Below are 23426 nucleotides of genomic sequence, written 5' to 3'. Positions count from 1 at the left end.
AGAGGCAGAGCATGGAGGCAGCCACATAATGCATTGGAGGGAGGCTGGGGAGAGAGGCAGAGCATGGAGGCAGCCACATAATGCATTGGAGGGAGGCTGGGGAGAGAGGCAGAGCATGGAGGCAGCCACATAATGCATTGGAGGGAGGCTGGGGAGAGAGGCAGAGCATGGAGGCAGCCACATAATGCATTGGAGGGAGGCTGGGGAGAGAGGCAGAGCATGGAGGCAGCCACATAATGCATTGGAGGGAGGCAGAGCATGGAGGCAGCCACATAATGCATTGGAGGGAGGCTGGGGAGAGAGGCAGAGCATGGAGGCAGCCACATAATGCATTGGAGGGAGGCTGGGGAGAGAGGCAGAGCATGGAGGCAGCCGCATAATGCATTGGAGGGAGGCTGGGGAGAGAGGCAGAGCATGGAGGCAGCCACATAATGCATTGGAGGGAGGCTGGGGAGAGAGGCAGAGCATGGAGGCAGCCACATAATGCATTGGAGGGAGGCAGAGCATGGAGGCAGCCACATAATGCATTGGAGGGAGGCTGGGGAGAGAGGCAGAGCATGGAGGCAGCCACATAATGCATTGGAGGGAGGCTGGGGAGAGAGGCAGAGCATGGAGGCAGCCACATAATGCATTGGAGGGAGGCTGGGGAGAGAGGCAGAGCATGGAGGCAGCCACATAATGCATTGGAGGGAGGCTGGGGAGAAGCAGAGCTTGGAGGCAGCCACATAATGCATTGGAGGGAGGCTGGGGAGAGAGGCAGAGCATGGAGGCAGCCACATAATGCATTGGAGGGAGGCTGGGGAGAGAGGCAGAGCATGGAGGCAGCCACATAATGCATTGGAGGGAGGCTGGGGAGAGAGGCAGAGCATGGAGGCAGCCACATAATGCATTGGAGGGAGGCTGGGGAGAGAGGCAGAGCATGGAGGCAGCCACATAATGCATTGGAGGGAGGCTGGGGAGAGAGGCAGAGCATGGAGGCAGCCGCATAATGCATTGGAGGGAGCAGCCAGGGAGGCTGGGGAGAGGCAGACCTGGCAGAGCATGGAGGCAGGTGACTGTGTGATTAATCATTAACATCCCTAACCAGTAGCCGGCCAGGCTGGCGGTACCCCCTCCCAAGCGCGGCCATTTTATTCCTTTCCAGACCCCGCATCCGAGCAGGCCATTCACCGCCCCTAAATATCAGCATATGCAGTGTTTTTGTGAGAAGAGCCACAAAATGTGGACAGAAAATGTTTTCCTGGGAAGGGGGGTACAGGGGCCCAGGTTTTATGAACAGCCCCGGGCCCATAGGCCACTTAATCCGCCACTGGGCAGTATTATAGCAGTTACTATTTTATCACATCAGTGAAATATATGAGATGTCATATCTAACCATTAATCTCTGTATATAACTTTCCAGCGCAGATTACATTATGTAACATGATATAATATTTATGTTATCGCAAGTATAAGATTTGTATGTATGTTCTGGCGCCATCTAGCTGCATATTGTTTTATTACAGCATCAACGTCTGACTCTCCATAAAGTGAACCAAAGCGGCTTCTCTGCTGACATCTGGTGGCCGACTGTCGCATTACATTATTGACTCCTCCGACGCGCCGTAGGCGGCTATTTATAGCGCTGTGAGCACGCGTGCGTTCTTTTTCGCCTGTGAATGTGCAGCTGGACGGGTCGGTGTGGCCGGGCCTCGTGCTGTGTGAGTTTTATGCTGGGGGTCGTAGGTTATATTGTTTCCTTATCGCAGAGAAGACGAGGGGCGCAGGTTTCCTGTGTTTCAGGATGTGGGTGCATCTGAGTTCCTCCTCAGGGTATAGTCCCGTTTATTCCTTGCTGTCTGGGGCTTGTAGTTCCCCTCGGTAATGTGGGCGCTGTGGTATCTTGCAGGGTGTACGTTGCCCCTGGAGGCGTTGCAGACATGACCTCGGTTTCATGTGGCATAGAGGACCTCTGCTGTGCCTACCCTTGGTGCCCGGTGTGTGGGTGCGGAGAATGGCTTACAGCTGACACGTAGCCGCTGCATTCTAACCTCTGTCCTGGCAGCCAGGTCATAGATAACCAAGCCATCTTCTGCATGTCCTATTAATGGTGTCCGGCACACGGTCACGTGGCTGTGATTGTGGCCTTACACCTTTATTTTTGGTCTGCTGGGCCATACTTGTTCATCCTTTTAGAAGGTGCTGCCCAGACTTTGTTTCCTTGGAATTCTTGCCTACAATGACCAGACGGTATACACTTTAGGCTAGGAGATGATGGTAGTAGTTAGTGTTTTTTGTATATATTAACTCTTTCCCTTTGCCTTGCAGGATGCATACCGGTTATCTGGAACCTCATCTGTGCAGGTGATTATTTTCCTAAAGCATTTATCTATTAAGGTTTTCCTTGCCCCTAGAGGCGTTGCAGACTTGACCTTGGTTTCATGTCTGTGTCATTAGGTGGCATAGAGTAGCACGGCTGCGTCTACGCTCAGTACCCGCTGTGTGGGTGCTCAGAATGATTTCCAGCCGGACATCTGATTGTTGCTGATCAGCTTCTGTCCAGGGTTGCACAAACAAAGCTGCATTGTTGACAGCCATACGAGTTATATGGCCGTCGGCCAAACCATGCTGCTGATGATTGGTTGGACAACGGCCATCTCAGCCTACGCTCCTGCGTTCACGGAGAAAGCCGCCGACTGATATCTCTGCCGGTGGATAGCATTTGAGAGAAGAAGGCAATTGATAGTCCCAACATCAAACCTGTCCGATCTACCCTGACTATAGGCCTGAGGCCCATGCATCGTCGGCTGACATTAGTCTTATGTGTATGGGGGCCTCTTGTTCCTGCACGTGCTGCTTTTCACTCAATCAAATGTGAAGAAGATTAGCACGGGGTGCACACGAGGGAATTGATCTGAATAAGAGGGTGGTTCGGTTGGTAAAGCCTTGGCTTATTTATGTACCGTAGTTGCAATGTAGGGGGCACATACATGGACTATTGTGGATGAGCAATCCGAGGATCACTGCTGATCACCCAACAAACGGCTTGTTGGAGGAAATGATTTTTAGCTAATGCTAAATGTAAACTATAGGTGTCTGGACAATCCACACCTTACTCTGCAGTGATGATTTATAAAGTCAGTGCACCCTCCGGACCCAGTGGTCGTGTGACTGTTGGATTTAGGGAGGGCACAGGAGGTGCTGGGTCCTAGGAGGCCCAGTCAGGTCTGCAGTCAGGAGGCTGAAATTCAACTGAGGCTGGTATACCAGTTACAATGGGAGTCGGCAATAAAAATAATGAACTATATTAAAATGTCCCCCAATGGTCTTTTAAGACTTTATGGGGGCAGAGTGTGATAAAAGCATAAGTAAAACAGAACCTGCAGCCTGAAACGCAGCTTTTTAGCCTTGCTCCATCAGTGGGGACGTCCAATATATACAAATAATTTTTAAGAAATGGGGAAACTCCATTTTGAAAGATCTTTGGCAGTGAAAAATGGTTAAATGGACATGCTTTCCTATGTTTCTTTACACTTTTCCCCCAAAAAACATAAAATGAATCCCCAAAAATCGTGAATGAAGCTAAAATTGAATATAAAATTGAATATCTGATCGAGAAAGCTTGTTAAAAGAACGTGTGATTAAAACGCCCAAAAAAGGAGTCTGGTCAGTAAGGAGGGGAAAAGGCCTGTAAATAGAACTTATTCTGCGGAGAATAACTACAGAGTAATCACATAAAATGAATGATTGCCGATCGTGCTGTGCACATCGAAGCAAGGAGAATCTGTCTGAACAGGCTATTAGACCGCTGATCTGTGGTTGTTTTGATGTACACGATCAGTGAGTGTATATGGGCCCCAAGTTATTAAGATTTGTCTGTCCTGTGTGAGTACTCAGACTCTGACCTGCATCCTATTTAACACTCCTTGTGTCTCTATATAGGGTAGTGTTGGGTTCGCTTTTATTTTAGCGGTTTGGTGCTTGGGTGATTCACTATTTTTGATGGATTTGTAATATCTTAACACCATCTTCCTTTTTTTCTTATAGGATGGGTGCAGTGTCCTGGAACCTTGGCTGCTCAGGTTTGTCTGCTGTCTTATTCATGCTTTTCTTTGCCCCTAGAGGTGTTGCAGGCATGACCTTGGTTTCATGTTTGTGTCATTAGGTGGCATAGAGGAACTCTGCTGTGTCTACACTCGGTGCCCATTATGTGGGTACTCAGAATGATTTCCAGCCGGACACTTGTTGAAACTTTTGGGGTCCTTGATGGGTGGGCTGACCTACCACAGGGGCTCAGTGCTGATGCTCCTTATGGCTGTGCACCTCTTAATATGGTAGATGGCAAGATATGACCTTGTGAGCAATGGCTCATCTTGGTGTCCCAACTAAATAAGATCTGCGCTACACAGCGATTTTGACCACAACACAAGTCATGAAGCCAAAAGTTATCAAGGTATAGCAGTACAGTAGAAGGTAATGGGGTCAAATTGCAACCCCCCCCCCCGCCACCTACCTCTTATGGCACTGTGACAAGCAGGTTGAAAAAAAATAAGACTTAGTTGGGCTTGTTGCTTGGGGACTTACCTGTTGGTTTTGCAATTGGACCCTATTGATTTGCATTGAGCCGCAATATCGCTGCATGACTTGTAGCTGTGTAGCCTTTGCAGAATGTGTAGTGATTAAGTGGCATAGCGCCTTAGTTGTTCACTCCTGGTGGTCAGATCCCCCATCAATCTGTTAAGTGACAACTTTTAACCTTATTTACTATTTAAATCTTTATAGATCTTGTAACCCTTTTACATTTTTTTGGGATCAATCTTTCACTACTTTTTTTTTTTTTTTTTTTTATATACATTTAGGATGTCGTTTGCTGTATGAGGCCGTGACGAGAAATAGATGTGAGTTTCAGGTCCTCTGAGAGATCGTTCTCCAGGAAATCACCTTCAGGAACTGGGGAGAAACTATACACTGCTCTGGTCAGCACCACTGTGTGTTGTACTAGTACTATGAGGGCTGTTCAGTAAGTTCATTACGCCCAGCATGTTCTGTGTTGAGGAGCTGAGGTTTCCGGTGTACATTGAGACATGTCTGCTTATACAACACACAGTACAATTTCCGTCTGAGGATGGAAAGTGCTGTACCGTGCAGCTCTACAAAGAAACTGAGTATTTTAGAGCTTTGTTCCATGATTAAATCCCTTTCAAAGGAAATAAAAAAAGCCTAAAGAAAGCCCTAAAAGGAGGATTTCCGTATAAGGTGATGCTGCACCTTCCTACTAAGTAAAGTTTAGTGTCAGGCGGCTTAAATGTGGTAAGGAAACAGTTGAAGATGACCCCCATTTAGTGTGACCTGTCTGAGCATTTTCAGAGGCAATGTGCTGCAAGTGGAAGCCATGATTTTGAAAGATTGTTGGGTCAGTCAGTTCTATAGCTCATGAATTGGGCATTTCATTTGGCACGGTGGCTTCCAGTGTCAGTCATGATTTTAAAGGTCAGTTCAAGGTGGTTGCTATGAATGTTGATGTTTGAGCAAAAAAAAAATGGTGCCACCAATTTAGCCAAGAGAAGAATCTAGAAATCATTGTAGAAGATCCAGGATGCTTCTAAAGTTATCACAGGTGATGAAATTATAGGTGCAGCACCATGATCCTGAGATCAGGCAACAGAAGCTCAAGGGCTCACCACCTCCAAAGAAATTTTATGTCCAGGAGTAACTTCAGCAATCTCCTGAAGGTTTTAAGTCATAAGTAAGTAATTGACTAAACACGGAGGGTGCAATCAGACCATATAAATTGGACTGCAAGGCATCTACTGGCCAGCAGCTCTCCTGACCCGAGCGTGACGGCTTCATATATTTCTGTACAGCTGTCCTGCTCGGGGTCTGGAGCACTGCTGGCTGGTTTGAGAGTTGTGATCTGATTTATATGGCTGTCTGACTGTACTCTGTGGTGATTGTAGTGGAAAGTGGCAGAAACTGATAAATCTTGTGCATTCTATAGGTGTGCAAAGTATCCCTTGTGTTAAATTCATGTGCTGTGGCAGCGCAGCACCTAAAACTGCAACGAAGTGTGGAAATACCTTCTGTTTGGTGTGTGTGTGTGTGAGAGACAATCTTGTGTTTAACAGCAGCTATGAACCTTAAGGGTATGTGCACACGGTGCGGATTGTCCTGTGGATTTTTCTGCGTGGATTTGGCTAAATCTGCAGGTAAAATGACCTGTGTTTTAACTGAGGATTTAGTGCGACTTAGCCTGCGGATTTCCTGTGTTTTGACACCTGCGGATTCCTATAATGGAGCAAGTGTCAAACAGCTGTGGATTCCGCACAAAGAATTGACATGCAGAAAAATCCACAGTGTGTGCACTGTTTTTCATTTCTTATAGACTTTAATGGTACTGTACAATGCAGCAGTGTCTGCTGTGGATCCCCAGGGCCAAATCTGCTGCGGATCTGCAGCATAATTTGCACTGTGTGCACATACCCTAACACTGCACCAATATGAATGCTGGTGTAGATTTGGCATCGGCTCAAACGCTTCTGGAGGTGTTTGTAAATCCTACAGGGTTCCCTGTGTTAAAAAATATATATAATTTTTCCCCTCCCTCTCACTTGCTTTCTAATAAAGTAAACTGTGTCTAGTGATTGTGCTGTCAAACTGCTTATTCGCCAGTATTTTTCTAAGGCCGGGGTCAGACTTGCGAGAAACTCGCACGTCAATACTCGACACTGCTGCCGGCATTTGGGACCGGAGCTTTCATCTTCATGTATTTCTATGCAGCTGAACGCTCCAATACGAGTGCCAGGTATTGACGTGCGAGCTTCTCGCAAGTCTGACCCTGGGCAAATGCATGTGCTTGAGTTGTGTTCACACCAAGCAATGGGGGGGGTGTTTCTAATGGCATGAGTTTTGTAGCATTGTAGCAAGAGGGTTAACCTTCTTATCACTGTTGTACCTATACGTCCTGGTCAGATAGGGGTTCCATACCCAACGTATAGGTACATCATGGTGATTGTGTGGGCACAGGAGCCCAGCTTACATGATGGTGGAAGCCTCAGCGGTCAGAGCCAGCAGTGCCTGCATTGCACCCAGCTGTTTAATCCCCTGTATCACTCATAATATTTAGGATGGGGGTCCCCCTCGTTTGATAAGCTTGTTATCGCGATGATCTGATTGTTGTGGCGTTTTGAGGTCATCATGACAGCCTCCTGGTCTGCCAGCTACGAGAGCATATATTGACAATACCAGAAGCTTTGTCTAAAAGGCATCTTTACATGTATAGTGTGCTGCAATGCATTATATTTGTGATCAGATTGTTAGTCCTGTAGAGGGACCACCCCAACCCAAAAGATCCCTGAGGTTTTGTTTTTTGTTTTGTTCCTTCTGATTCCCAAAAGTCAGAATAGAAGGCGATCAAAAAAAACATTGTGCCTGAAAATGGTACCAGTAAAAACTTAAACTTGTCCCACAAAAAACAAGCTCTCACAAGACTGGCAGAAATATAGAAAAAATACAGCTTTTAAAATATGGTGTGGTGATGCAAATGCTTGTTTGTGCAAAAAAACTTCTGAAAAAAAAAAAAAATTGCACATCACTCAACTGAAACTGCCCTAACTAAAGTCACTAACGACTTGCTAGCCGCCAAGAGCAAGCGGCACTACTCTGTCCTCCTCCTGGATCTCCTCACCTCGCCCCCTGTCTTTTGGTGTTCCTCAAGGCTCTCTCCTAGGACCCCTACTATTCTCCATCTACACCTTCGGCTTGGGACAGCTCATAGAATCCCACGGTTTGCAGTATCATCTCTATGCCGATGACACGCAGATCTACCTATCTGGACCCAACCTTTCCTCCTTACTGACTGACATCCCACAATGTCTGTCTGCCATCTCAGCCTTCTCTGCTCGCTTTCTCAAACTGAACATGGACAAAACAGAATTCATCATCTTTCCCCCATCTCACTCTACCCCTCCACCAGACCTATCCATCAATGTCAATGGCTGCTCTCTTTTCCCAGTCCCGCACGCTCGGTGCCTTGGGGTGATCATCGACTCTGCGCTCTCTTTCAAACCCCATATCTAAGCCCTCGCCTCCTCAAACTCAAAAATATTTCCCGGATCCGCTCATTCCTCAAGCACGAAACCACAAAAACATTGCCTCGACTACTGCAACCTCCTACTCTCTGGCCTCCCCTCTAGCACTGCTCCAGTCCATCCTACACTCTGCTGCCTGACTAATCCACCTGTCTCCCCCCTATGCCAGGCCCTTCACTGGCTTCCTATTGCCCAGAGGCTCCAATTCAAAACTCTAACCATGACATACAAAGCCATCCACAACCTGTCTCCTCCATACATCTGTGACATGATCTCTAGGTACCTACCTGCACGCAACCTTCGATCATCTCAAGATCTTCTCTACTCCCCCTTATCTCTTCTCACAACCGCATACAAGACTTCTCCTGTGCTTCCCCCATACTCTGGAACTCTCTGCCGCAACATATCAGACTCTCACCATCAACGAAAACCTTCAAGAAGAAACTGAAGACCCACCTGTTCTGACAAGCCTACAGCCTGCAATGATCCTCGGTCTACTGAACCATCGCGCGACTTGCTCTACCCTCCTACTGAATCCTCACCCATCCCTGTAGACTGTGAGCCCTCACGGGCAGGGTCCCCTCTCCTTATGTACTTGTGTGTCCCTTGTCTTACACATGTTTATCATACTTGTCTATATTTCCCCTTTTCACATGTAAAGCGCTATGGAATAAATGGTGCTATATAAATGCATAATAATATATTCACTTTTTTGTTTCCATTTTGCCTCCCAAAGATCGTAGTAAGGCTCGGCACACATTTATCCTGTGCTCTGTACTGAGCGCTTACACCAGGGTTTCCATGTAAACCTCTGAAATACATGATTCAGACGAATGCCCAACGGCAGATTCACTATAATGAGGTGGATGAAGGCACTGGATGCCGACTGGCCTGTGGTCCTGTGGAGTTCATCCTTTTTGATGTGCATAAAAGTGCGGTCCACTACAGTTTAATGCACTTCTGGGAATATGCTCTTTTAGGACTTTGGGGGCTCTGTATTTGGAGTGTGCAAACTATTTTTGGAAAATCTGTGTTGCAGTAGGCAAATAGTGCTCCGTTCCTACCAAGTCTCGCCATCTAGATAAACGGCCACATATGAGGTATTTCCCCGTTCAGCTGAAATTGTGTCATTTTCACCAACTTCCCAGTGTAGAAATGTAAAGTCTGGGGCGAAAACTACACTTTTATGGTCAAAATGTAGTTATTTCTTCAATGCCCAATTGTATAAAATTCTGTGACACACCTATGGTGTCAATATGATCACTGCACCCCTAGATGAATTCATTGAGAGATATAGATTGTAAAATAAGGTCACTTATGCGGGTTCTGCTGTCCTGGCCCCTTAGGGGATCTCCCAGTAGGTTGTCACCTGCAAACCATCACAGTAAAATCTCTACTAAATTATGGAGCGCCTTCCCTTCGGAGTTTTGCACTGTGCCTCAAAAGTAGTTCCTGCTTACATGTATTGTATTGGTAAACTTGGGAGAAACTGCATTACAAAATGGAAGTCCATTTTTTTTTTTTTTTTTCCTTTTGGTCATAAAAATTTAAAGTCGGGCTAAAACAACATTTTAGTGGTAAAAATGTAATCTATTTCTATAATTGCCTTGTAATGTTTTAATTTCCTGTTCTGTCCAGATGTCACCGTATACCAGAATTCCAAGCGGAGGAAGTTCACCGACCACCATATTGGGACACCCAAGTGACGGGTGTCTCAATATGGAAACTGCTGCTGGTACCAACCTACAGTGTGGTACCACCAGTGGAGCACCACACTCGCACTCTATACGCCGTACGCACCACACACATGCGCCATACACATGCTATACGCCGTACGGCCCACACTATGCGCTGTACAGCCCACACACTATGCGCCATACACGCTATACGCCGTATGGCCCACACACTCACACGCAGTGAATCATTTGGCTGATCCCGGCAGCAGATGCGTGACGTGTCTACAGGCAGAAGAAGCCGGTCACATTAAAGGGATTTTCCCACAAACGAAAGTTCATTTAAAAATTGTCTGTCTGACCGTGTACGGAGCATACCACATCTCCTGGGCGGGGGGGAGCAAAAGACAATATTGACATTACAGCAGGGGATCACAGAGGATTCATTTTGTGAGGTAAAATAGTTCGCTGACTGTTTTTAAACAATATTTTACCTCACAAAATGTATCCTGTGCTCTCCTGCTGTAATGTCCGTATTGTCTTTTGCTTCCTCCCCTGCCCAGGAGCTGTGGTATGTTCTGTACACGGTCAGACACAGGGGTGAGGGAGACAGAGCACAGGGGGGGAGACAGCTCAAATGGGACAGCACATGAGGGGAGAACAGCACAATAAGGAGAGGGATAGCACATGGGGTAGACAGGTCAAAGAAGAGAGCACAGATGGCAGAAGTCAGCACATTGGGGGGGGGGGGGAGAGTGGATAGGTGGGGGAGCGCATGGAGGGGAGAGTCTCAACGCTGCAAAGCCTGCACCATCGTGACATTACCGACCTTGCATCGGGCCTCCATCTAGTTATTTATAACTGCCCAGTGGTATAAAATTCTGACACATCAGTAGTGTCAACATGCTCACTGTGCCACTAGATGGATTCATTAGGCAGTGTAGTTTTTAAATGCAGTCACTTATGGGGGGGTTTTGGTACCTTGGGGGCTCTACCAATGTGACATCGCACCCTCAAACCATTTAACAATATCTGAATTCCAATATGGTGTTCCTTCTAAGCTTTGCAATTTGTACTTTCCATTTTCTCCTATTATCCCTGGTGAAAACTTGGAACCAAAGCAACATTTTAGTGGAAAAATTGGTACTTTTTCCCCTTCTCCCATAACAGCACTACCTGAGATGTCATATCCGACATCAAGGACAGGAAACCTGAATAAAAGGGTGGTACCTCCCCTCTGCATCAGTTGTTTTTTTTTTTTGCCCTTAAGGAAACCAAATGGAAGAGCTGTACGCAGTAATACTCCGTTGTGCAGGGTGTCCAGGAACGGGATGCCTTCTGTGCAGGGATCGCAATCCACTGGCCAGGAGGTCGGTGCAGGGCCGTGCATGTACAGACCTCTTGGTGAATGTCTGGCCAACATGAGTTCCCAGGTCTGCGCATGCTGGGGCTGCAGTAGCACCCTGTGCTGAGTGCTCCAGGACATGCTTCCAGGGCTGCCCATGCAAGAGGAACTTCTGGCGCACCTCACTTGACGAGCACGCCTGAAAGCATGGCTGCCGGGTCTACACATGTGCAGGACACTGGTTGTAATATCCAGCGCATCCTGATGTTGCAGCGGGCCAGAGATAGTACAGCCATATGGCTCTGCGCAGGGCTGGCCAAGGTTCCCGGCGCACAGTGCACCGGGTTTTAAATTGAATGCCCAGAGATCGGTGGTAAAAGGGGAGGTGTGGCTGGACCCTCACTATTAGGGGGGATAATCCAAAATGGTGGAAGCCTTGCAGCAATGGATGACCTACAGCAGCTGACGCCACCACAGCAGGCCCCACAGCAAGATTAGCGGCAGCATCGTGATCGCCAGGAATGCAGCAGTCGGGGCAAGTGAAAGCAAGGCAGGTAATGAGTCCACCCCCTCCAAAGGAGAACGTTCATACGAACCGACCCTGTCTTCATCTCTGGTACCCCTAGACTGAACTTCAGAATGGTGAGTGATCTCCGTGAAAGTTCAGCATGTTAAATAGGTCCCTTTTTCTCTATGTATCCTTTCTAGGGAATGCACATGAAGTGTAGCGCCAAGCAGAATAACAGAATGTGCAATGTGCAGGGACAAGTTATCCAGCACAAACCCATAACAACTATGTTTCAACTGCATTCAGAAGACCATCTCTAAGGAAACCCCCAGTTTTGCTATGGATTTAAAATCCATAATAAGATCAGAGGTCCAGGATTCGTTGAAACATCTAATGGGGCAAGTGAAGGGGAAAAGGAGACCGAATCAGCAGGTGTTTCATTTGGATGAGTCAATAATATTAGAAAATAAAGATGTTTCAGACTCTTCTTCCGGCTCTCCTTCCTTCCCTTCCTCCTCCAATAGTGACACGGGGGAGGGGTTAGACCGTGTTTTCCGGTGGAAGACAGTTTGGCAAAAGCCATTAGATCAACCATGGCATTACGGATTTAAAAACCCCTAGGACAGTTCAAGATATCATGTTCGGGGGTTTAGAACAACAGAAGATGCTCATTCAGTGGAAAGATAGGAAGCCAATGAGTGGAGGCTTTATGTTTGGAGCCCCTTCCTCTGAGGCTAGGAAGGCTTCCAAGTGACGAACTGTCCCACTTCCAGCCTGCCTGAGTGAGAATTTCATCCAATCCCTGGATTCTAAAGATAATTTGTTCAGGTTTAGAGTTTGGGTCCACTCCCCATCACACATTCAGGATAGCCCTGGAGACAGAAGTTCTAGGTTTAATACACAAACAAGTGTTGACAGAAGTGCCAGTGCATCAGCGGGGCAAAGGATTTTATTCTCCCTTATTTATAATAAAAAAAAAAAAGCCAGATGGCAGCTCCAGGACTATAGTCAACCTGAAGCGACTGAACTAATTTCTGATCTCCAGGCCCTTCAAGATGGAGACCATAAAATCAACCATCAAGATGCTGTTCTTGGGCTGTTACATGAGCGTCCTGGATTTAAAGGATGCTTACTACCATGTCACAATCCGTCCGGAAGATCAGCAGTACCTTAGAGTAGCCTTGTACATAGACAAACAGATCAGGCACTTTCAGTACAGAGCGCTACCCTTCGGCTTTCCATGGCTCCAAGGGTTTTTGCAAAGGTCGTTCTAGAGGTTACAGCACGTCTTCGAGAACGGAACATTTTAATTATTCTGTATTTGGACGATTTCCTGGTGGTGGGCAGATCGAGAGAAGACTGTAATCACCAACTTATGCAAGTCAAAACCAGTCTGACCCAGCTGGGATGGATACGAAACATGGAGAAATCGAAGCTACAGCCACTAAGAACTTGGTGCTTCTTTGGGCTTATCTTGGACTCAGGAAAACATATATTATCTGTGAGAAGAAAAGAAAACCAAGCTAGTAACGTTAGTATCAGCAGCAGTGGCCAGACCAGTTATGAGAATGATTTCCTGTATTCTGGCAGTTCAGTAGGCCCAGTTACACTCCAGATACCTACATCAGGATGTCTTTAAAAAAAAAAAAGAGAAAAAAAGCTCAACGGCTATTTAGTATGGAAGATCATACTTTCCTGAGTGTCTATCCGTTCCATGGCCTGGTGGCTGAATTTGGAAAATCTATCACAAGGACTCCCTTGGTCCTATCAAATCATGGACGTAGTTATGACAGATTCATGCTTGGAAGGATGGAAGTGGATTATATAGAGCCCTGTCTTTATTAGATACCGTCGGCTGATGGAGCATGGGAAATATTCTTTTCTAATGGAGGAGCTGATGGACTGGTCGTCTTTCCACTGGCTGCTCAATCAGTCATTTTATGTCTAACAAGAGAGGGGACTATGTAATAAAAGGGCATTGTGAACAAAAATAACAAGAATGCACTATGTAAGAGATGGCACTGTACATAACAGCAGAGAAAGCTATATAATAAGGGACAGCACCATATATAATTAGAGGATGAAACGCAATAAGGGACGGTATTATAGATAAGGGGAAACTAAATAAGGGACTGTGCTATACATAAGTGAGTACACTATATACCAACGGACTGTGCTATACGTAATAAGCCTACATTCCTGTATCCGTGTGCAGTGTCAGTGTGCTGCTTGCTTTTACTGATATAAATAAACTGGAGCAGTGGGCAGCAAATAACAGAATGGTTTTTAAAAGGGAAAAATGCAAAGTACTACATCTGGGCAATAAAAATGAAAAAAGCATATACAGAATGGCAGGAATAGGCCTAAGCAACAGCACATGTGAAAAAGACTTGGGTATACTAATAGATCACAGGCTGAATATGAGTCAACAGTGTGACGCAGCAGCAAAAAAGGCAAATACAATTCTAGGATCTATTAACAGAAGCATACAGTCTAGATCACGTGAAGTCATTATTTCCCTCTACTCCTCTTTGGTCAGACCTCATCTGGAATATTGTGTCCAGTTTTGGGCACCACATTTTAAAAAAGACCAACAAACTGGAGCAAGTTCAGAAAAGAGCGACCAGAATGGTGACCGGTCTGCAAACCCTGTCTTATGAGGAAAGGTTGCAGGATTTGGGAATGTTTAGCTTGCAGAAGAGAAGACTGGGAGGAGACTTAATAGCTGTCTACAAATATCTCAAGGGTTGTCACATTGTAGAAGGATCAACTTTATTCTCATTTGCACAAGGAAAGACTACAAGCAATGGGATGAAACTGAATGGGAGGAGACACACATTAGATATTAGAAAAAACTTTTTGACAGATTGATCAATGAGTGGAACAGGCTGCCACGAGAGGTGGTGAGTTCTCCTTCAATAGAATCCTTCAAACAGAGGCTGGACAGACATCTGTCTGGGATGATTTAGCGAATCCTGCTTTGAGCAGGGGGTTGGACCAGATGGCCCAGGAGGTCCCTTTCAACTCTACCATTCTATGATTCTACAGATGCATTGAGCATGTCCTATTCTGATCCTCAAAATAGGAACAGAACATTTTCTAACCATCACAGATCTCTCATTCTCATATCCGTGATTTTCATGTATGTGTGAATAGACCTATAAAACTGTATGCCATCCGATTAAAAAACAAAACAAAAAAAACCTGGAATCACACGGACATTTCATACACATGTGCGAATGTAGAGTAAAGGATTTTACAAAAAAACATCACTCCACGTCACACAGTGCAGATACAGAATAGTATTTACATCTAGGCGCGTACTGCTGACATCTCTTCTGATTAGAGCCGCTTTCTCCTGTTTCTTCTCCATCTGGTCAGACGTTCATGTCGACATCTCCCAGCCATGACTCGTCCTGTCACAACAATCTTCGCTGCCCTGAAAATTACAAGGTCACATACATTGTATACATACATGTCTCCCCCCTGAATACAGATATGTACCCCATCATTAATATACTATTCGCCACACACCACTAAAAACATAAACTGATAAGCAGCACTGTGTCCCCCATTACCTATAATCTGACTCACAATAATATAAACTATTCAGTCTGTGACGCTCCGCAATTAACTGTAAGGCTATGTGCACCTGGAAAATGTGCAAGGTTTTACAGTACCAGCAAAGTGAATGAGATCCCTGAAATCTCATGCACACGCTGCTTATTTTTTCCTTGCAGATTTGCAGCAGATTAAAATCTGCATAATGTCAATTCTTGCAGTGTATTTCACTCGTTACACAGGGCTGTGGAGTCGGAGTAGGAGTCTGTGTCATGAAAATTGAGGAGTCAGAGGTTTGGCGTACTAATGGGGAAAATACGTAACAAAAGCATGGCATAAATGTGGAACAAAAATGTATTTTATGCAAGTTTCTTCCTGCCTACACATTAGGGTATGCAGCAGAATTTTCTGCAAAAGACTGAACGCGTGCACATACATAGTCTTATTCGCTGTCCTGTGTCCCCATCATTCATTATAAGTCCTTGATAGCGTCTTCACCCACTTCCAAATTAATTTTGATGCTATCAGGTACTGAGCATCCTCCGCCACCTCCCAATTCATTACAGGAGGTCGGATCCCTGCAGCTTTGCTCCGCTGCCATTTTCTCCTGTAGGCAGCGAAGCTACAGGGATTGTTCCCTGCTTGCCGCACAGATGAGGGCAATCTGGCCAGGGGCCCCCCCTGAGCCTCTCGGCTGGATAAACAGGCCAGATTGCCCTCAGTGTTAGCCGCCCTGCAGGGGCCCACCTCCAGGCCATGGTGCAGCCGCACTGGCTGCCCATGCAGTATGTCCACCCCTGTTAGTATTGATTCCTGCAGTACTGAAGAGAATTCGGGAAGGGAGAGCAAAGGTTATTTCAATTGCTCCTTTTTGGCCCAAGAGGCCAAGGTTCACGTGGATGAGAATGATGTCTGTGTCAGATCCTTGGATACTTCCAGATATCCCGGATCTCCTCAGGCAGGGCCCTGTTTGTCATCCTCAGAGGTCAGGCCTTCATTTAAAGGCATCGATTTTGAGAGGTCGTTATTAATCAAAAAAAGGCTTCTCCCCGGCCTTAGTCTCTACTCTGCTTCAGAGCAGGAAGCCAGCAACGACTAAAATATATGGTAGGACTTGGGCAAAATTTTTGACTAGTTCGGGACAACAATTCTTGGAAGGGAAAGTTCTGATTATAGCCATATTAGAGTTCCTTCAAAAGGGAATGGAAATGGGCTTAGCCACAAGCACTCTTAGGCTGTGTGCCCATGTTGCTTTTTTTTAAGCGTTTCCGCAGCGCTTTTAGACGCGCGTTTCTGCCGCGGAAGCGCTTAAGAAAAGCATCCCATGCAATCATATTTGAATCCGCATATGTTGTGCTAATGGTGCGTTTTTTTCCGCTGCGGAAGCGCTTAGCAGAAAAAAAAACGCAGCACGTTCATTAATTTTGCGGAAACGCGTGTGATTCCGCATGCATACAATTGTATTGCAAAAACGCTTAGGAAAACGCTTACAAAAGTGCTTCATAAAAGGCATGCGTTTTCCCAGAAAGATGGTGTGCGTTTCTGCTCGGGAATATTCTGCTTCAAAAAAAGCAACGTGGGCACATAGCCATAAGGTGCAAGTGTCAGCTATAGGATCCGTATATAATTATAACCTAGCTGCAGATAGGTGGATAATTAGGTTTAGTAAGGCATGTAATAGATCTAGACTGATATCGGCCCCAAGAATACCCCCTTGGGATCTAAACCATAGTCCTGGAGGCGTTGACGAGATCTCCCTTTGAGCCTCTAAGCAAAGCCCCAGTTAAGCTACTCACTGTTTCCACGCTGTGTAGTAGCAGCGCTTTGGACGCAGCGGAAAGCCCGCTCCGCCCAAAGCGCTACCCCCTTTTTTACGCGCAGTGATAACGCATGTGTTCATTGAACACATGCGGAATCACTGCATCCTATCCATAGACTGGGCTATTTATATTGCGGAGACGGAGCGGTCTATAAAGAGGCGCCGCATGTCCGTTTTCGCGAGTGTGTTACCCGCGTCTTTGTACGCATAGTGGAGACGGGATTTCATAAAATCCCCTCCACTATACTGTAACAACTGGACGCTGCGGAATGAATGCTGCGACTGTACGCAGCGTTCAATCTGCAGCAAATCCTGATGTATTACGCCATGTGTAAACATAGCCTAACGACGGCAATGTTAGTGGCTGGAATATTGGCTCGTAAAGTCAGTGACTTGCAGGCCCTATCAAGCAACCGTACGAAAATAGCTTTAGAATGGGGCCAGACCCAGCATATCTTTTGATGGAGGTGTCTGAATTTGACAGTAACCAAGAAATTGTTCTTCCCTCCTTTTGTAGCAATCCTAAAAAAGCAGAAGTGCACAAGCTGCACACACTAGACGATAAATGAGTTCAGTATTTGGCAATATCAAAAATATGGAGGAAGAGTGAGTCCTTATTTGTTTCATTCCAAGGGGTTAGGGAAGACCTAAAAGTAACAAGGGCTAGGATAGCTGGATTGACTAGAGACGCCATTAGCTTAGCCTACTCTGCCAGTAATGTATCAGTTCTAGAGAACATGAAGGCTCATTCCACCAGGGCCATGGCAACTTCCTGCGTTGAGAAGATAGAGGTGTCAATCGACTAGATATGTTTGGCAGCGACATGGCCCTCTTATCGACTTAATCTGTCTTCCTCTGATGATCTACCCTTTGGGAGAAAGGTGTTACATGCGGTGATCCCTAACCAAGGTGCTTTGGTCTATATACACACGTGGTCAATATTGTTGGTACCCCTCGTTGAATGACAGAAAAACCCACAATGGTCACAGAAATACCTTGAATCTGACAAAAGTAGTAATAAATGAACAAGTGAAAGTCAGACATTGCTTTTCAACCATGCTTCCGCAGAATTTTTAAAAAATAAAACTCATGAAATCTGCCTGGACAGACATGATGGTACCCCTGAAAATAATGTGACAAAAGGGACATGTTAAACCAAGGTATGTCCACTAATTAGCATCACAGGTGTCTACAATCTTGGAATCAGGGAGTGGGCCTGTATAGAGGGCTACAGATACTCACTGTGCTGTTTGGTGACATGGTGCGTATCACACTCAACATGGACCAGAGGAAGCGAAGGAAACAGTTGTCTCAGGAGATTAGAAAGAAAATTATAGACAAACGTGTAAAAGGTAAAAGTTATAAGACCATCTCCAAGCAGCTTGATGTTCCAAGTATAAATAAGCTTTTTTTTAAAAATAATTTTGTCTGGGCCAAGCGAGGGGTACGAGAAGGGGTTGCCCTAGTAGTGGACAACCCCTTTAAATTAGGCAGTCACTTTGTTCTCTTTCTGGCCTCTGTTTCAGTGGCATTCATATTTTTGAGGTAGGTACAAAGAAAGGCCCTGTCAGGGATTTCAGATGCAATGTCCAAATGCAATGTGAACATCCTCCTCTGTATACTGCAGGATGGAGACAGGCCCCAGTGCTATGTGGTGTAGCACTGATGTACTTGCACTCTAGTTTATTTTTTTCCTGTGATGTGTTTGGATTTTGCGATCTCTTTGGTGAATTGTTTTGTACCCTCCCAAATTTTAGTGCTACTCCTCCTCGTCTTCAGCCTTACTGCCGACTATCATATGGCTGGTTGCTCTGGCGTGGTGGATCTGGCACATTGCAGGAAGACCGGTTGATATGGTGCAAGCCGCCTCAGTCATGAGTTGTTGTAGGATGATGGCGCAATGAATCGTTTGATGAAATGCCTGGCAGGATCCTGCACTGCACAACACTAGGAAATTTCTCTCATTAAACTGAAATTATTGGGGCCAAAGGTGTCATTAGCAAAGCGGGAACTGCTGGCTGCAAAAATGGAAAGCTGTTAATTGGTAAAAGTCACAACAAATGGAAGAGTGTCCTAAAAGACTGTTAATGAGATTCGCCACAGTCGGCTGCGCTTTCACATGAGCGGGAAATGTGATGTGCAAATAGCCCAACTGAACAAAGATGTTCTGGTACAGGGAATGGGTCTCCCGTGCACCTCTGGGGCTGAATTCTAATGGTCTCTGAAAAAACCCTCACCACCTATATATTCAAAATCTGGGTTGAGGTCACATTGAGGGTGGGTGCATCATGCTGAATGTACTGTTCATGGCTTGTTTGCAACAGCGTAGAGGGCGACCACTCCAGGGGGTGCGCGAGTGATGTTCTGTGGGGAGAACCACCATAATATGTCATTCACTGGAATCTCAGGATTCCTAGGTAATTTCTCTGCAGTGAAATTTGAGGGTCTTCATGTCCACTTTTACGGGTACATGCAACAGCTTGGAGCTTGTATGAAGTTGTGTGCACAAGGCTTTACTTAAAGAGGACTTCATTGATAACACTGGTTAGCTTTTGCAGATGTAAGATGCCCAGACACCTGAATTGCTAAACATACATGTAAAAATTGGGTGCAGCTTATGTCTGGAATGGTGGAGAGAAGAGTAAGTTATTGCCGTATTTCTCTGTCTCCCTACCGGATCTTTTCTGGAGGAAATATTGGAACTAGGTGTTGATTTTTGGCAGGGCTGATTTTTCTCTCTACAGATGACATCTGTCGAGAGTTTGAAGGCCTCCATAATCATTAGATGGTTGAGTGACTAATAATTTTTCAAAATACTTAAAGGAAACCAGTCAGCAGGTTGTGCACAGTAACCTACAGTCAGTGTCAGGTCGGCACCGTTATACTGATCACAATGATACCTTTGGTTGATGAAGTTTGTCTTGTGGTTGTTGTTTACTCTTTATTCTCAGATTTCAGTTAATGATATGCTCGTGCTCTGGGCGGCCGTGTGTGTGTGTGTGTGTGTGTGTGTGTGTGTGTGTGTGTGTGTGTGTGTGTGTGTGTGGGGGGGGGGGGGGGGGTCTTCATGTGGTGCTCTGCTTAGGTATTCATTTGTTTGGCTTCTGACAGCTCACTGATCCCTCACTGACCTGCCTCCTATTTTACATACTATATATCTTTTTGTTTGGAAAAAAAAATATTCATCATGCAGGCGGTGGTACCTGTGCTGTCGCATGATCAGATCTATAACATCCATATAGTCATTTTATTTAGTGATATAAATTTGAGGAAAAAAAAAGTTATTCCTCAAAATGGCGCCGGCCGCACTTGCTCAGTAGCATAATTTGGAATGCGATAGCGGCCTTGCACCATCTTTGTGGAGACGAAAAATGTTTTCCTCTAGGAAAATGGTGGTGACGCCGGCGGAGTAGCATCTATCTTTACCACGGACACTCAGACATCTCTGATATGTTCACAACCCGTACTTACAGCTACAGTTGTGGCCAAAAGTATTGACACCCCTGCAATTCTGTCAGATAATACTCAGTTTCTTCCTGAAAATGATTGCAAACACAAATTCTTTGGTATTATTATCTTCATTTAATTTGTCTTAAATGAAAAAACACAAAAAGAATTGTCCTAAAGCCAAATTGGATATAATTCCACACCAAACATAAAAAAGAGGGTGGACAAAAGTATTGGCACTGTTCGAAAAATCATGTGATGCTTCTCTAATTTGTGTAATTAACAGCACCTGTAACTTACCTGTGGCACCTAACAGGTGTTGGCAATAACTAAATCACACTTGCAGCCAGTTGACGTCTTTACCCATATTTTACCTCCTAATTCCTTCTGTCAGATCAATGATGCTTGTCGCTCATATGTGTAGGACTGAGTTGGTGCGTGTCACTGGATGGCCAACCTCATAAATAAGGGACTATTTTCATATATGGGTTGGATATTTTATCACACATTGCTTCTTACTCAGTTCACTTATATACTTTTGTAATAGGATTTGGACCTCTTGCCTAGATTCTAGGGCTTTGGGCCAATGACCCCCACTGGTCCCACATGACTGTAGCCTCCTGTTCCATCTTTTTGGTCCTAGGGTCACCTGTCGCTCTCATCAACATTAATGCTTTTTTGTAAAACCCACATAACATCATATATGACATCCTGCAGGGGGTACATACAACCTCTTCAGTCTCTGTGATGCACCCGTAATAACGTCGCTGGGTGTATCACCAAGGCTCAAGTCACGCGTGTGCATTTCACCTGGGACATATGTTATCTAGAGATATGCTTCCTCTGTGGTATTCCATAGTATGGGCAGAAACACTTGCCCTTAATAGAACTCCTTACTGTATCGCACAGGCGCCACTCATGAAAATAAAGAAAACTCTTTGAATGAGGTGTGTCCAAACTTTTGGTCTGTACTGTACATTAATATTATACATCGCTGCACACCCTTCAGTTCTGAGCAGCCTTTCACTCTATGTCTCTTGTAAAATATCACTTTCCAAGCTTGTTCTAGCCACAGATCAGAGCTAGTGATGAGCGAATGTAATCGGATAAGGTGTTATCTGAGCATGCTCATGTGCTGAGTGTCTTTGGCTTGCTTGAATAATATGTTCGAGTCCCTGCGCTGCGCCTGCATGTCTCAAGGCTGGCTGTAGAGCATTGCTGTAGCGCATGTATAAATGTTTTCACTGTGTAGTACTGTTATTTCACCACTTGAGGGCAGCGCAGCTCTATGTATGAAGTAACTTGCATGACCAGCTACTGATTGTCCTCTGGTTTTGGGTGCACTGTTTTCTTCGGGTGCAGTCTGGTCACAGCATCTTCACATTGTGACCTGTGCAGATAGGATGAAGAAACTGACTTTCTGCTGTACTAGTGGACACCTGGCGAAGTTCTGGTCAGCCTAAAGCTATGTGTGCAGCATTGTGTGAATAATATGGGAAGTTGCTGAACTTTTCATTATACGGTTATTAATATTTGAATATTACCAACCACGTTTACATCCACATCGTGTACGGTACAGCTCTAATCGGTGATCCTATTCATTGACAGCAAGCAGAGGTCCTGGAAACTGACCGTGGCATTGTTCGTCCTTATGTCAGCAGGTTTCTCCCGAGGGCCTCTTTTAGGAACCTTTCCCATAGCTGTCAGTACCTGGATTTACAGATGCACACATTTGGCGAGTCTGATTTTGGATCCCCATTAATGTCAGGAATAACATGAATTTTTCTGGTTGGAAGTGCAGCTGCTTCATCCATGTAGTCAGAGAAGCGGGCGCTGCACTTGGCCTCTAATTTTGGTACATAGTTACCTATTTTTACTGGGAGCACAGAGGTTGGTCTCTGCAGGGATTACATGGCGGCCTGCAGTGATGGAGCTCTTTCTTCTCCAGCTGCTGTTCTTGTATTGGAGGACAGAGCAGCGTTTACTCCAAGGCCCCAAATTGTGGTGTCCCATAATGGAAGGACCACAGAACGCCCAGAGAAATAAAGACTGGTGCTGGGCAGGCATGATGCTCTGAGTATGAGCCTGTTCTGAGGGACACTTACTGTGTGGCTTTTTTTGGGAGTGAGTGCTTAGGTTGGGGGTCTACAGTTATAACACTATGGTTTCTGAACTACAGTGATTGGAGCAGCAGCCTGATCAGAATTTAGTGCTGGAATAGTAAAGAGCTGAAGGAGTTGTCTGGGCTCAGTGGGCTACAATCAAGACTAGACCCCCTGTGATCAATGAGGTATAGCGGTACTACTGAACTGAGATCTGCCAATATATGGCCACTGGATGGCTGTATTATTCATCTCTTATTCCATTAATATTGAGAGGTAATGGTATTATTTGAGCCTTGTAGTTGCACGATGTAGCGGTAGTGTTTGTATGTACACATGTTGCTGTATCACATCCTCCAGGGAGATCTGGTGGTAGAAAATCACTATATATTGTGAATTGCAGATCTTCCATTTAGCCTATGTGTTTGTGTTCCATATTACATGGATTTAGTTTCTTTGGCACTGAAGAGGTTAACGAACCTTTCTATGCTGGTCAGAAATTTGCAGCTTCATTTTCAGCTACTTCTGATCGGGTCATTACCTCACCCTATAAAACTTGGCCAGACCCTCTCTGTCTTGCCAGTGAAAACTTTGCTTCCTAGCTCCCCTTGGAGATGCTGTGCTGAATAGGAGTCTGTTGTTGCTACTGGAGATTCGTTTTCCTGTGCTGTGTGCTAAAGGTAAGTGGCTGGAGTGCGGTTGTTGTAGAAGTGATCTTTAGTTTTCTGTAGTACGTGTGTTTATCTCCTGGTCCCTATTCCCATTTGGTTGGTACATTCCTATCCTGACCTATATACTTCTTTACCTTTGAGTGTTTGTAGCTTTCTGTTACCCCTGTTTTGTCTGTCTCGTTTGCCTTATATTTCTGTCGGAGGCCTCAGGGTGGTGGAGGGGACAGACAGGAG

The 23426-nt window shown here is 45.5% G+C and overlaps 1 long non-coding RNA gene and 2 other non-coding genes across 3 annotated transcripts; all 3 read left to right on the top strand.

Annotated features, from left to right (window-relative positions):
- Nucleotides 1-1573: 1573 nt before the first annotated feature.
- Nucleotides 1574-6606, top strand: LOC141069728 (uncharacterized). Its single transcript, XR_012226637.1, has 4 exons — nucleotides 1574-1700; nucleotides 2308-2343; nucleotides 4027-4061; nucleotides 4839-6606. It is a non-coding gene; the product is annotated as an uncharacterized lncRNA (long non-coding RNA).
- Nucleotides 2383-2514, top strand: LOC141070286 (small nucleolar RNA SNORA17). The gene has a single exon (XR_012226652.1). It is a non-coding gene; the product is annotated as a small nucleolar RNA SNORA17 (small nucleolar RNA).
- Nucleotides 4091-4222, top strand: LOC141070297 (small nucleolar RNA SNORA17). The gene has a single exon (XR_012226653.1). It is a non-coding gene; the product is annotated as a small nucleolar RNA SNORA17 (small nucleolar RNA).
- Nucleotides 6607-23426: the final 16820 nt, after the last annotated feature.

The sequence above is a fragment of the Dendrobates tinctorius genome, unplaced genomic scaffold (genome assembly GCF_039654945.1).
Source record: "Dendrobates tinctorius isolate UK_male_01 unplaced genomic scaffold, ASM3965494v1 ptg000013l, whole genome shotgun sequence".
NCBI classification, from domain to species: domain Eukaryota; kingdom Metazoa; phylum Chordata; class Amphibia; order Anura; family Dendrobatidae; genus Dendrobates; species Dendrobates tinctorius.
This window is presented reverse-complemented; position numbering and strand designations above follow the sequence as displayed.